The 12,482-nt window shown below is 42.0% G+C and overlaps 1 long non-coding RNA gene across 2 annotated transcripts in view; it reads left to right on the forward strand.

The window, feature by feature from the left end:
- Positions 1-12,482, forward strand: part of LOC148112183 (uncharacterized) — a 42,401-nt gene that overhangs the window by 15,719 nt on the left and 14,200 nt on the right. For both annotated transcript variants that reach the window (XR_015729787.1, XR_015729786.1), the window contains exon 2: positions 12,382-12,440. This is a non-coding gene — a long non-coding RNA (uncharacterized LOC148112183). The remainder of the gene's footprint in view (positions 1-12,381; positions 12,441-12,482) is intronic.

The following is a 12,482-nucleotide window of genomic DNA, read 5'->3' on the forward strand; positions in this document are numbered from 1 at the left end:
CCCCCCCCCCCCCGTGGGAAAGAGAAGCTACCATACCTGTTCTGCTTTGCACATTTGGTGATGCTCACGTTCAACCTGGGACCCTTCCAGTCTGATCTCAGAAGAGAGAGGTGAGCCTCTGGAAAGGATCATAGTCTCGGAGAAGATTCCTGCAGCAGACGGGATCTCCTGCAAGTGATCTGAGACGGCAGGTGGTAAAAGCAGGGTCCTCCGTGCCCCAAAACAGCAGGCCTCTGTTCTTCATACCAATTTGATAGCCCAGAAATGAGAGGCAACTCACGTTGGCCATCTGAAGGGTCTTTTACAGACTGTGGGTTGCCACTCGCTTAGCAGTTGGAGCCCCCCCTGGGAGCAGGTCCAGAGGGATAAATAATTACACTGAGATACTAATCTTTCCCATGTGGGAAGTCCACCCGGGTCCAAAGATTTCTGGCAGAGATGAAGTAATTAAGATTTCGTGCTTATTGGGGAATTTTTCATCCTGAGGCTCTTGGCAGCCCAGGTACATCTGTAGAACGGACCTGATTCTGTCAGCTCGGCGAAATATGTGTGTTGCTCCCCATAGATCATCAGGGAAGCTGTCAGTTTCAGTTCCCAACAGCTGTCTGGGCAGATGTGAGCCACAGCCTTCGCATCATCTGGATGAGTCAGGGCAGCTATTAATATTGCCGCCTTCCCTGTGTCAACAGCTTCAGCCTCAGAAGTGGCAGCATCTCCCAATTCTCCAAAGGTTGACACGTGTTCCCCAAATGTCCCACGTTCCTTCACCCGGACAAGGACTGCAAAGCTGTCCTTTAAACAATGGGGAGTTTCCTCTGAGCTCCAGAGGAGAGAATCTCCAGAGAGAGGAAGGTGAGGTTTCTTTTGACGAAGGTGAGTTGGGGGGGGGAGAGAACAAGATGTGACCCCTCCATCATCCCAGAGAGAGGGACAAGGTCAAAGGAAGAAGAGCTACACACTTCAGAAAGAATTAGTGTCACTTTGAGGTCCGTTGCAAAGTATTCTGCACAGTACGGCTGCACAAAATTCATCAACAACGGAACTGAAGGGGGGGGGGAATTAAAAGTCTTGGAATTAGAGATGAATTTCCAGGTAAGCCCTAAATGAGCTTCTTGACCTATTTTGAAAAGAAGAGGGAGAAAACCCTGATAAAATTGCCAACACTCTGAATATGTTTCCTGGCTGCTTCATTACAGTTAAATTGGCTGAATTCCTGGGTGGTAACTCATAACGTCTTATTAGCTGTGCTAACAGCAGTGAAGCCTTAGGTCCAGTAAATTGACATGGCAATTAAACTCCAAGGTTTTATTATTTGGGGTGGGGGGGGGGAGAGGGCTCCAAGGGCTCCAAGATGTACCTTCTCCATTTCCAATGGATGCAAACCGCCCCACCTTACAAGAGAGGCAAGCTGCATCTCCCCGTTGCATCAGCTCAGCTGAGAGTGAACAGTGGAGGTCGGGCAGGAAACGCTACAGCATTTCAGACAAATGCTTGCCCAATCTCTTCTTAAACATTTCCAGTGCTGAAGGACCCACAACTTCTGGAGGCAAGCAGTTCCACTGATGAATTGTTTTCACTGTCAGGAAATTTCTCCTTAGTTCTAGGTTCTTAGTTCTTCTCCTTGATTAGTTTCCATCTGTTGTTTCTTATTTTGCCTTCAGGTTCTTTGGAGCCGGTTGTGTCATTTTGAGAGGCAGAGCTAGAGAGACCCTTGAGGGGGTGGGATTGTGGGTGGGAGAAAAGCAGAGCAAGGAACTGAACACCACCAATCTCTGGGAGAAGAGTCTGCTCTGGAAATGAGCCCCCAGTGCAGGAGGTCTTGAGGAAAAGGCAAAGATCAGAGGATGACAGATCAGCAAAGAACTGCACCGCTCTTTAGAATATTTGAAATGCAGATCTGTTGCTCAAGATGCCCCATCCAATTTTTAAACGCAGCATAAAAGGATGGTTTGAGGAAACTCTGGGCAGAAACAACAAAAAAAAAAAATACAAAAAAATTAAAACAATAATAATAAATTGACAGCCTCCGTGCAGCAATAAACCAACACAATCCTTTTCTTTAATTAGGCAGATCAAGTACGCGGCTGACATTTCCAATCACAATATTAACCAGTGGTATAATTATAACAAGCTTTCAAAAATATATACAAGGGAAATTAATCAGCAACGTACTCCGGAGCCCATGTGGAAGTCTTTCTTGCGATGCTCGGAAAGGCTGAGTCTGCAGGAGACGTTCGGTCGGCTGCCCAGTTCATACCAGTTTTGGAAAGGGCAAGCCAAGGGTTCAGAAGATGTTTTGCTTCTCATCCAAGGAATGAGAACTGGCAGAACCAATGAAGCTTCTCGGATGAGAAGCGAAGCGTCGTCTTCTTCCTCAAGGAAAAACAAAAAATAGTCCAGTTGCCTTTTGAAACATCATCTTTGAGACAAGGTTCAAAAGTCTTGATTGAGGCATCCTTGTCACAGGATTCTTTTGCAAGCTCAAGAAAGATGAGAAACCCAGCCTTCCATATTTTATAAATGACTTTCTGATCACCTCCAGTGGTAGTCACCCCAGAACAGATGCATGGCAAAGCCCACGATCTACAGAACTTGGCTTTGTAAGATCTCAAGTCCAAGAACCTGCCTTAAAAATGTAGCAGCGAGAAGGAAATGCATAGGGTGATGAGAAATACATCCAACAAGTGATGGAATTCAAATTTTTTTACTACCGGTTCTGTGGGCATGGCTTGGTGGGCGTGGTGTGGCAAGGGAAGGATACTTGCAAAATCCCCATTCCCACCCCACTCCTGGGGGAAGGATATTGCAAAATCTCCATTCCCACCCCACTCTGGGGCCAGCCAGAGGTGGCATTTGCCAGTTCTCTGAACTGCTCAAAATTTCCACTACAGGTTCTCCAGAACCTGTCAGAACCTGCTGGATTTCACCCCTGCACCCAACCTTACTTTTCTCTATGGAAAAGGTGAATATTCAGATAGAATAACAACAGCAATTGCAGAGTGTATTTATTGTGCAGGTTGACAAAGTAAACTTGATGTGGCTGGGTAATCGGTTCTTTCCTTCTACCTGGGCATTTTGCAAAATGGACTGTGAGATCAAAACAAGCGATTTGGCAAAAAAAACAAAACCCAACTGGGAAAATTGTTCATGGATGGCTTAAGTGTTCTGTGTGGTGAAGAGACGACCAGTTGTTAGTTAGGTTTTGGCGTCAGAAAACTTTTAATATATTTTTTTTAGACCATTGGACTGTTTTGTTGGTGTGAGTATTGTTTCAGTAAACAGGATGGTGGCATGCCTGGTCATTTGGACGAATAAATGAAACAGTGTGTCTGTCTAATGCGGATAAGATTTAACCTACCGCCACATTGACATGCTCATCAGAGGAACCACCACAATAAAAGTGTCTGGGAATTCTTCCCCGGCTTGAAATTCTGCAGACTTTTAACAGAAACAATAAGCATTCAAACAGCTGAGGCATTACAATTAAATTTTCAAAACATTAAAAGGACGTTGAAAGACAATTGGGGTATGTTCTTTCTCCTAAATGGAAAATTAGATCTCAAAGATGTACCAGGGAAAAAAAGAACTAAATCGGACCATTTGGCAGAACTAAAGCACTGGGGAAGCCTTCAGTCCTTCAAAAGCCTGGCTCCAAGGAGGGAAGGGGACAAAACAAGCTCAGAAAATTGCCTGTTGACCAAATGGTCAAGCTAATTTAATAAAAGTTTCCCCTCGTTATTTTACAGTTCACTCTGGTGTCATGTAATGCTCTGGGTTGCATTTATGCTGATTTGGGATCAATGGATTGAAGACGTCAACAGAAATGCCGTCAGAGAGCAGAATCTATGTAGCTCCGGGTTGAGATGTTGGGTTCTTTGTCTTGTTACATATTTAAATAAAACTAAGGATGGGGCCTACAGAATACACCCCCTCAGCCTCCCTTAGCCCCACTCTCCAAGATACCAAGTTAGGTCAATCTGGTTTAAGTTCGGCCTGATAAACTCTAAGATCCAAAACAACATTTTGACACACACATCTCTCTGGACTTCTGCTACCCTTTGTGCCTTCTTGCCTGGCTTTCTTTCTCCCCCTTCCCTCCCCCCCAAAACTTTCATGTATTTACCAGCAGCCATGCATCCTGAAAAAGATCTCCCTGTCTTTAAAAGCTGGTTTAGCCTGCCTTTTCAATTCTTTGCCGGCCGCTCGGGCTAAAATGTGAAAATAATCCCTGGGTTCTCTTTCAAACTCTCTGTGCTTAAAAAGAGCCTTCCCCAAAATGATTGATGCGCAGAATTAAGCCCAAAGGCAACCGCGGGAAGCTGCTTTGAATAGCAACCAATTCCCCGCCATGCCTGCCACGCTCACCGCAAAAGAATCTAATCTCTGAACTTTTAAAGGTCAAGATTGACTGTCTGGTAACACGGGCTCAAGTGTAAATGCTCTCTAATGCTGCGCGAGGTGATTGCTTTGGTCTCTAGACAGTGTCAATTTTGTCCCAAGGAGCTGCAGATGTGCCTAGCATTAAGTCAGAACGGTGTCAAGGGCCCTCCTTGAGCACTGCCAGCTTCTCAGAGAAACTGGTCCTAAAGCCCCAGTCGATTACACATCATGCCCCATAGACAGCCATTTAAGACGGGGAGAAGGATGGAGTGTGCGACGGAATTAGATGTTTTTAATGCCTTGCAACCGGGAAGCCCAGCTGGAGATTGTCTCCGGGGACTGCAGAGCCTCGGCCCCTCCTGCTCTCCTCCTTCGGAGACTGTTAACCTCCTGTTCTCCAAGAACTTGACTTTCCTGGACTCAGCCCCCAGGCCCTTGGGGTCCCAGAGAGGTCGACTAGAAGTTAGAAGTTGACTTCTAACGGTTGGAAGTTGACTTCCGCCCTACTTCTGAAGAGCCCAAGGCCCAACATTTAGAGATGGTGTTGAAAAGGCCGATGAGCCACTGGTCCATAGCAAAAGGGAAAGAAGACCACTTAGTTGAAACAATGGTTTTCTTTTGTGTCTGGGAATTCCATTTCCCATCATTTCCAGACTTCAGATGATTTGTGGTTTTTGCAAGGTTATGGTGGTTCTTGTGTTGATACTCTCATTTACTTGGTTTAGATTTAGGGCCACCGCTGAGATCAATTTCTCTCCATTTGTCAGCTCGGATGTGGTGGCAATGGTGTTGACGCAACCACAGGAGGGCTTCTAAAGGTGATGTTCACACAAGGGGGAGGTGGGGAATCCAGGAGATTGCAAGGCAGAATAGCATGGCTTTTGGTGATGGACCTCTTGAACATCTGTTACATGCAGAACCTACCGAGACTGACCTCTCTCTGTCCTTTGTCCTTCTCTTTAAGGGCTACTTCCGAGACCCCATTTTGAGACAATGCCAACATTCCTCCGTTTGGAAATTGGCCGTCATCTGTTCGCTCGGCAATGCTCTCCATTAAAGGCTGAGAGGATGCCTTATTATTCCTTTTCTATTGTTCCTCACAACCGAGTCACAAAAGCATCATAATTCCCAGCATGAGACCTCCTCCCAAACAAATTAGCCCTTAATTAAACAGAGCTTCAAGCTCTTTCTGCAGTTAAACAGATGCAAATGCCCAATCATCCCACCCTTCCCAGCGTGCGACGGACGTCGGTCCATGAACAAGATAAACAGAACAAGCAGAGATGTCCAATGGCTGCTGGGTTTTGTTTTGTTTTGTTTTTTAATTTAAAGACAAATTCACACTTGGTAACATTTTGAACCCTCCAGATTCACCAGAAGCCATCATGGTTGACAATTCTGGGGATTGGCATCTCAATTAACTGATTTATTGAGGAAAGCCTTTGTGCAGGAATCTCCTCAACTAATGATCAGCACTTGGTTAGAGTTTGATAAGTCTCAACAGCACTCAAGGGTGGAGGTTGGACTTAGTTTGTTTGTAGCTACATAGGGATTCGGGGCCGAACTCTCTTTTGACTCCACCCCCAGATTCTGCCATTCCTTCTCTTACCTCGATGCTGTTATTAAATGCCCAAGTTGTGACCAACATCTGACCTCTGCAGTATTCAACCAGAAAACTCTTAAATGAATAATATAAATAGATACATGATGCTTTCCACCGAGATGATTCCTTCAAGCGTCAATGGACCTCTGTCATTTACTGCTGTCATGATGTCAGTTACAAAATTATTTAGATCTTCCCTTGACTTCAGGCAGATTCTCTTTACATATTGGGAAGTCCCATTCACTACTTTTTTGACTATCAGGTAAAACTCAAAATAGGTTTTCAAGGCCAGTTACCCCAAACAGTATTCCTTTTTACAACTGCAACCTCCATCAAGGTGTGTGCTACCCTAGATCAACACATCCGAAATCTCTGACAGTATGCTTAATATCTTCCCAGCAGGTAGAGTAATTAAATTTGCACGCGCACACACACACACACAAGCCCATGCACACACACACACAACGGGCACTCAATAAATCTGAATAAATTAACAACGCATTACTAAGGCTGCTACATTAAATTTGCATAGTGCATTTAATGAATATGCAACGGCAAGAGGAAAGGTCTGTTCCTGCGATCCCAGCGTATTATCATAAGCACTTCTAGCATCTTTCTTAAATAATGCACTCATTTGCACATCACTGACTTGGCTAATTCTGACTTCAGTCAGGGTAGCCTTGTAATTAAGACTCTTGCTTTAATTTTTAATGAAGTTTATGTTACATCAATCCTGACAGTAATGAGGGGGACGTGGAAACAAAAAGGCTTCTAATAATTAAATTCACAAACCAGTTTGAGGGATAATAATTCCTGAGGAGAAATTACATGACTAATTATTAATTAAATATTCATACCCGGGCAGGGCATCTTCCTTAACTCCTCATCTTGTTGATAATAATGCCAAGCTGCGGACGTCTTCCGAAGAACCATGCCGGGTTTTAAGGTCTTCGTTTAATTTTAGTGTGCCATTAATCAATATGACACACGAGAGAAAGAGAAGAGAAAATAAAATTGTTTTAATTGGCCTCATTTTATTATGTCTAAATATTACTACAGTTGGTTTAGTTGGGGTAGAATTAATCCGGTTAGTCAAAGTCTTGTTTTATGGAAGCATAAATTCACTTTATATCCATAAACCTCTAATGGTAGCAAAAGCTGACCTTTTGGGGTACCATTACTATTTACAGATAATTACATCAACTGTTTAAAAGGTTATGTAATAGCTTTGCATTTATCATAGTACAATGGAAAACACGCACTATTATTTAACTCCCTAACACTGGCAAGGAAGTCTTACAGGCCCTAATTTCCACTTGCTGTAATGTAAGCAATATTAATGTGTGTGTTTTTAAAGCTATGTATTAAGAGCTTCTCTTCAAAAGTGTACAAGGAGGATTTCAAATGTTCGCCTGCCATTCCATCTTGATCTTGAATGTGATTTTCACCAGACTGTTAAAAGGAAATAATAATTTTAGGACAGGTGGTTGTAGGGGACCATCAAAATTTATTCTTAAGCAATACAGTAGGGTCCAGTAAGAAAGACTGAAGGACCCTTACTTACGATGGTCAACCTCTGTTTTGAAATGATAACTTGTAACAGGGCAAGGAATTCTGCAGCTGAAAAACTATATCCCAGATAAAGCTCAGTGGATTTGGATAAGGTTAAGGCAGCACCTGGGAGAAGGAAGGAAGGGAGGGAGGGAAGGAAGGAAGGAAGATAAGGGAAGGAGGAAAGGAAAGGAAAGGAAAGGAAAGGAAAGGAAAGGAAAGGAAAGGAAAGGAAAGGAAAGGAAAGGAAAGGAAAGGAAAGGAAAGAAGGAAAGGAAAGGAAAGGAATTCCATGAATGCTCAACCAGCTGACAAATTGGTTCAGATCGATGACCTATCTGATTGGCCATAAAATAAGCATCTCCTGCAGGGTCTCCAACCGGTTGCCAAATGATTAAAAAGCTGTAATCCAAGCACGTTCTTCTGCCAGGGAGTTTAAATAACCTCCTGGAGGGCAAAGATTTCGTTTCATTTTTCTAATAATTTAAATCAGTTGATTCATCCAAGGCAAACCAGGGTCCGTAGCCATCTGTGGGCAGAGATTCCCACGTTCGTCCTGCCTTGTTCAGGGTACTAGAACCAACAAGTTTGCAGGGCATTATTACTCCAGCTGATATGCACTGCTCAAATCCTTTTTTTTTTTTTTTGTTTACTAAGCCTTAAAAATCTTCTTAATTTTAGCTTTTTTTTAAAAAAAAATTAAATGAACACCTGAAGGCAGATTGGGGGGGGAGGGAGGGAAAATACAACTTCGCCATAATGAAATATCAGTTTAGTTCTCCCTGGTATTAAGAAGCCATTGATTTGCCATCCACCAGAGGAAGGATGCCAGGCCTAGAACATCTCCTTGACTCCACTGAAACAGCCTGAAAGGTCCCCCTTATATTCTTACGAACTTAAAGCAGTGTTTCTGTAACCTGGCCCACCTTAAAAAAAGTGAACTTCAGCTCCCAGAATTCCCCAATAAACATGCTTTAAGATGGGTGGACTTCAACTCCCAGAGTTCCCCAGCCAACCTAGCTATTATTGCATTTCAAAAAAAAGTATATTGTTTAGAAATCTGCAAATTGCAGGAAAACAATGCATAAATTCAATTGCCTAGCACCATTCATTGAATGAAAAGCAGGATGTATATTCTACCAACAAACAGTTCAATACGTACATGAAGATTATCATCACTTTCTCCTTCTGTTCTTAACTTTAAGTTGGCTTGTCTTTCGTTGTGATGGCTATATCCTGACCATGCCTTTCTCTCCCTTTCTTTCTCTTTCCTTCTAGTGCTGACCACATTCCTAGAGGGAAAATTCAGTGGCATAAATTTCTTGCCTGGCACGTTACAGTTTATTAGAAACTATCCAGGTTTAAAATCTGGAACAATAGGCGTCTGTTTGTCTGAGCTTCCTCTCAATCGTTTTCGTCTAATTGCAAAGGCTAGCTCACGATTGCTAACATTCTCAGTGCTTGCATGTTTAATTGAACTCCTGAGAAATAGCATCAGGAAGGCTAGAGATAAATAAACCAGGACTCCCATCCATCTCTCTCCGAATCCATTGCTGTTTCATAAATCCAAGTCGGTAGAAATCTAATTGAGTTACCGTGCTGAATTAACTGACATCTAAGTGGCATTCATGTCTACAAATGGAATAATTAGACACTCGAAAATGGGATACGCCAAGTGTTATCCCAAGTGACAATAGCATGACATTCGTATTCAATCAATGAACTGCTTTTTTTTCCCTCTTGTAAATGAGTAAATACAACATAAACAGGGTGAAAACAACAGATGTGTGACCCTGCTTGGAGGGGGCAGCCAAAGAGTGTTTTTATTAACTGTCAATAAGAGCTTCGGGGACTATTAACAACTTAGTGCTTCTTCACAGGCGTTGCTTCCAAAACATGTTTTACATCAGATTTGGTTTTAATATTTTCTTGAGATGTCTGTGGAGATTCTCAATCATCCAGGTCATGGTTGTCTCAAATGTGCTTTTTCAAAGGTGCTTTTTTCACTTTCTTGGTTTCTTCCTTGAAGATGTTTTGCTTCTCATCCAAGAAGCTTCATTGGTTCTGGAAGGATGGTGGGGCAGGAATGGAAGGATCTTATTTGTTTGCAGTCATCTGGTCGTTAGCAATCTCTCTGAATGCTATTAAGATCACTTTCTTGAGATGATCTTGGCTTTGTTTTCAACTATTAAAGGTGTTGAGTTTTTTCATCTTTGCAAGGGACTCTAAGGGGAACATCTTCCACTGTTATCCTTGCCTTGGCCTCTTCAGAGTAAGACAACATGGTATGTGGGAATTCTATTTGTAGGCAATTTGGGATCCATTTGTTTCAGGCTCTCAGAGAACTTCCAATGTGTTCAGACTCCAGACCAACTTTGAACTTTGAACATGGGAACTGTCCAGGGTTCTGAAGACCTGTAGGTTTCTGGTGCTTCCTGGTTTGCAACCTCTTTCTTTCAATTTGGCTTACTAGGTTTATCACCATCCTAGACCAAGTTGAGGGACATGGTGGCTCAATGGCTAAGATGCTGAGCTTGTTGATCGAAAGGTCGGCAGTTCAGTGGTTCGAATCCCTAGTGCCGGGTAACAGGGTGAGCTCCCATTACTGGTCCCAGCTTCTGCCAACCTAGCAGTTCGAAAGCACGCAAAAAATGCAAGTAGAAAAATAGGGACCATCTTTGGTGGGAAAGTAACAGAGTTCCGTGCGCCTTTGGCATTGAGTTATGCCGGCCACATGACCACAGAGACATCTTCAGACAGCGCTGGCTCTTCGGCTTTGAAACAGAGATGAGCACCGCCCCCTAGAGTCGGGAATGACTAGCACATATGTGCAAGGGGAACCTTTACTCTTACTTTAGGCCAAGTTCAATTTGTATCCAGTATCCAGGAAGAGCTGTAAAGAAATTCTACTAAGAGTTCCTGAAAGCTTCACCCAAAACACTGAGTTATAGATGAACCAATGGCTGGACTCAGTCTAGGCCGTCTTCCTCTCTTCTAACATTTTGGATGTTGAAAAAGCAACAGTCTAACTGCAGATTTCTCTCCCCTACACATATATAAAGGCAAGTTATAATAGAAAAAGAATGAGGAATTGAATCACAGAATTCCATTGTTTCTTAAAATCTTCCTTTATTGTCACTGAAACCGTAGATTGATCCAGAAGTGTCCTTGAAACCAATGGGATTGAAGTTAGGCGTGATTAACTTGTTACTACTGATTGCAATGAGACTAAAACAAAGATAAATCTACTTTAGAGGCAGCTCATAAAAATACATGCTGACTTTGATGTCTGTGATATTTTACACAATACAAGAGGGTAAACTTCTCTGAGGATTTTGATACAGAAGAGATAACACAGCAAAGGGAAGAAACGGAAAATGGATTAAACTAAAAAAGAATATTAATTATCTTAAATACTCAAAGGCCTGCAGATGGGATGAGAAATGTACTATTTTACACAGGAATCAGACCATCGGTTTCTTGGAAAACCCTTCCTGGTCTATAGAGCTCCTGTATGAACCTTTGGGTTTATTCTCCTGATTCCCTATGAAAGCTTTTTTTTTTTTTTTGACCCAAACTTAAATTACAGTGAAGCTGCTATCAAATTAGCTACACGGGATAATGGATTCCTTTCTCTCAGAAACCAGTCTCATTTGCATGCATATTTTATTTATTGCACCAATTAAGTTTGGCAAATACTTTGCAATGAGGTCCCCATGACCTCATAATTTACCATTTCTCTTGGGGCAACCAGCCCAAATTAGCACTTTTTGAATAATAATGTCATTTCCCCTCCAGAAAAAACCCCCACATAATTTTACCTCAATAGATGCATTGTTTGTGAAGACCCTTCACTAATACTCAGACCAGTTTACATTCCAGCCAAGTTTTGTTTTAAATTTAAAACAAGTGAGATCCAAGCAAGTAAATCATATGAATTATTTTCTTAATGCTTTTGGATGAAGCATTAATAAACGAAATGCTTTCACGTGTATATGACATAAAACAAAATGAACCTTGTGTGTGTGTATACATTTCAACGCCTCTGATATAGCAGCAAACACAGAATAATAGATGGCAAAAACACTGAACATGCCCCATTGCCCCATGTCAAAAGGAAGTATTTTTCAGATCGTAGATAAGGACCTAAGGTTGTTGTAATCCTAATATTTAATCTGTGGAAATGTTTGGAGAATTTTCCTCTCTCTGCTCAAAACAACATTTGCAGGCTCGTTGAGAGAGGTGAAAAGAGATAGCAACTAGTGATAGTGACCAATACACAAATCCCCAAATCAAAACAATTCGATTGTCCCCAAATCAAAGCAAGTCCATCCAGGAAAATATCATGGCTTGCCAAGTGCAGGACAAATCCATCTTTATGAATCTTAGCTATCAAAAACATTTCTGGGGAGAAGGGAGCTTGACACATTTTTGGGCTATCCTAGAAATCAGCTTAAAATATATAACACTAATATGTAGACTTCTAGTCAATGGTTAGAGTTGATGGTCTTTCCATCTTTTTTCTGGGATTCTTTTTTGCATTGGATAAATGCACTTATTGTGCAATTGAGTTTTGGCATCTATAATCTCCCAAGTATCATCCTCAATATTTTAGAATGTTAAGTAAAACTCCCATTGTAGATTTGTGGGTGCAATCTTCACCGGGTTGTATGAATTCTGGATAGGGGAATTCTGGGTCACTCTGTGTAATCTTAAAGATTCCCATGAAATCTTGTAGAAGTGCAGTCAATGGAATAAATTTTGAAATGTGGTGAATTTGCATGTTTGGTTCAATGTACTGAGTTTGGTTCAATGTACTGCATTCAATCAAATGCTCTCAATTACAGGCAGCCCTCAACTTTCAACAGTTCGTTTAGTGACCGAAGTTACAACAGCACTAAAAAAAGTAAGTTATGACCGTTTTTCACATTGAATGATCATTGCAGCA

This window comes from Pantherophis guttatus, chromosome 13 (genome assembly GCF_059756535.1).
Source record: "Pantherophis guttatus breed Tessera chromosome 13, ASM5975653v1, whole genome shotgun sequence".
NCBI classification, from domain to species: Eukaryota; Metazoa; Chordata; class Lepidosauria; order Squamata; family Colubridae; genus Pantherophis; species Pantherophis guttatus.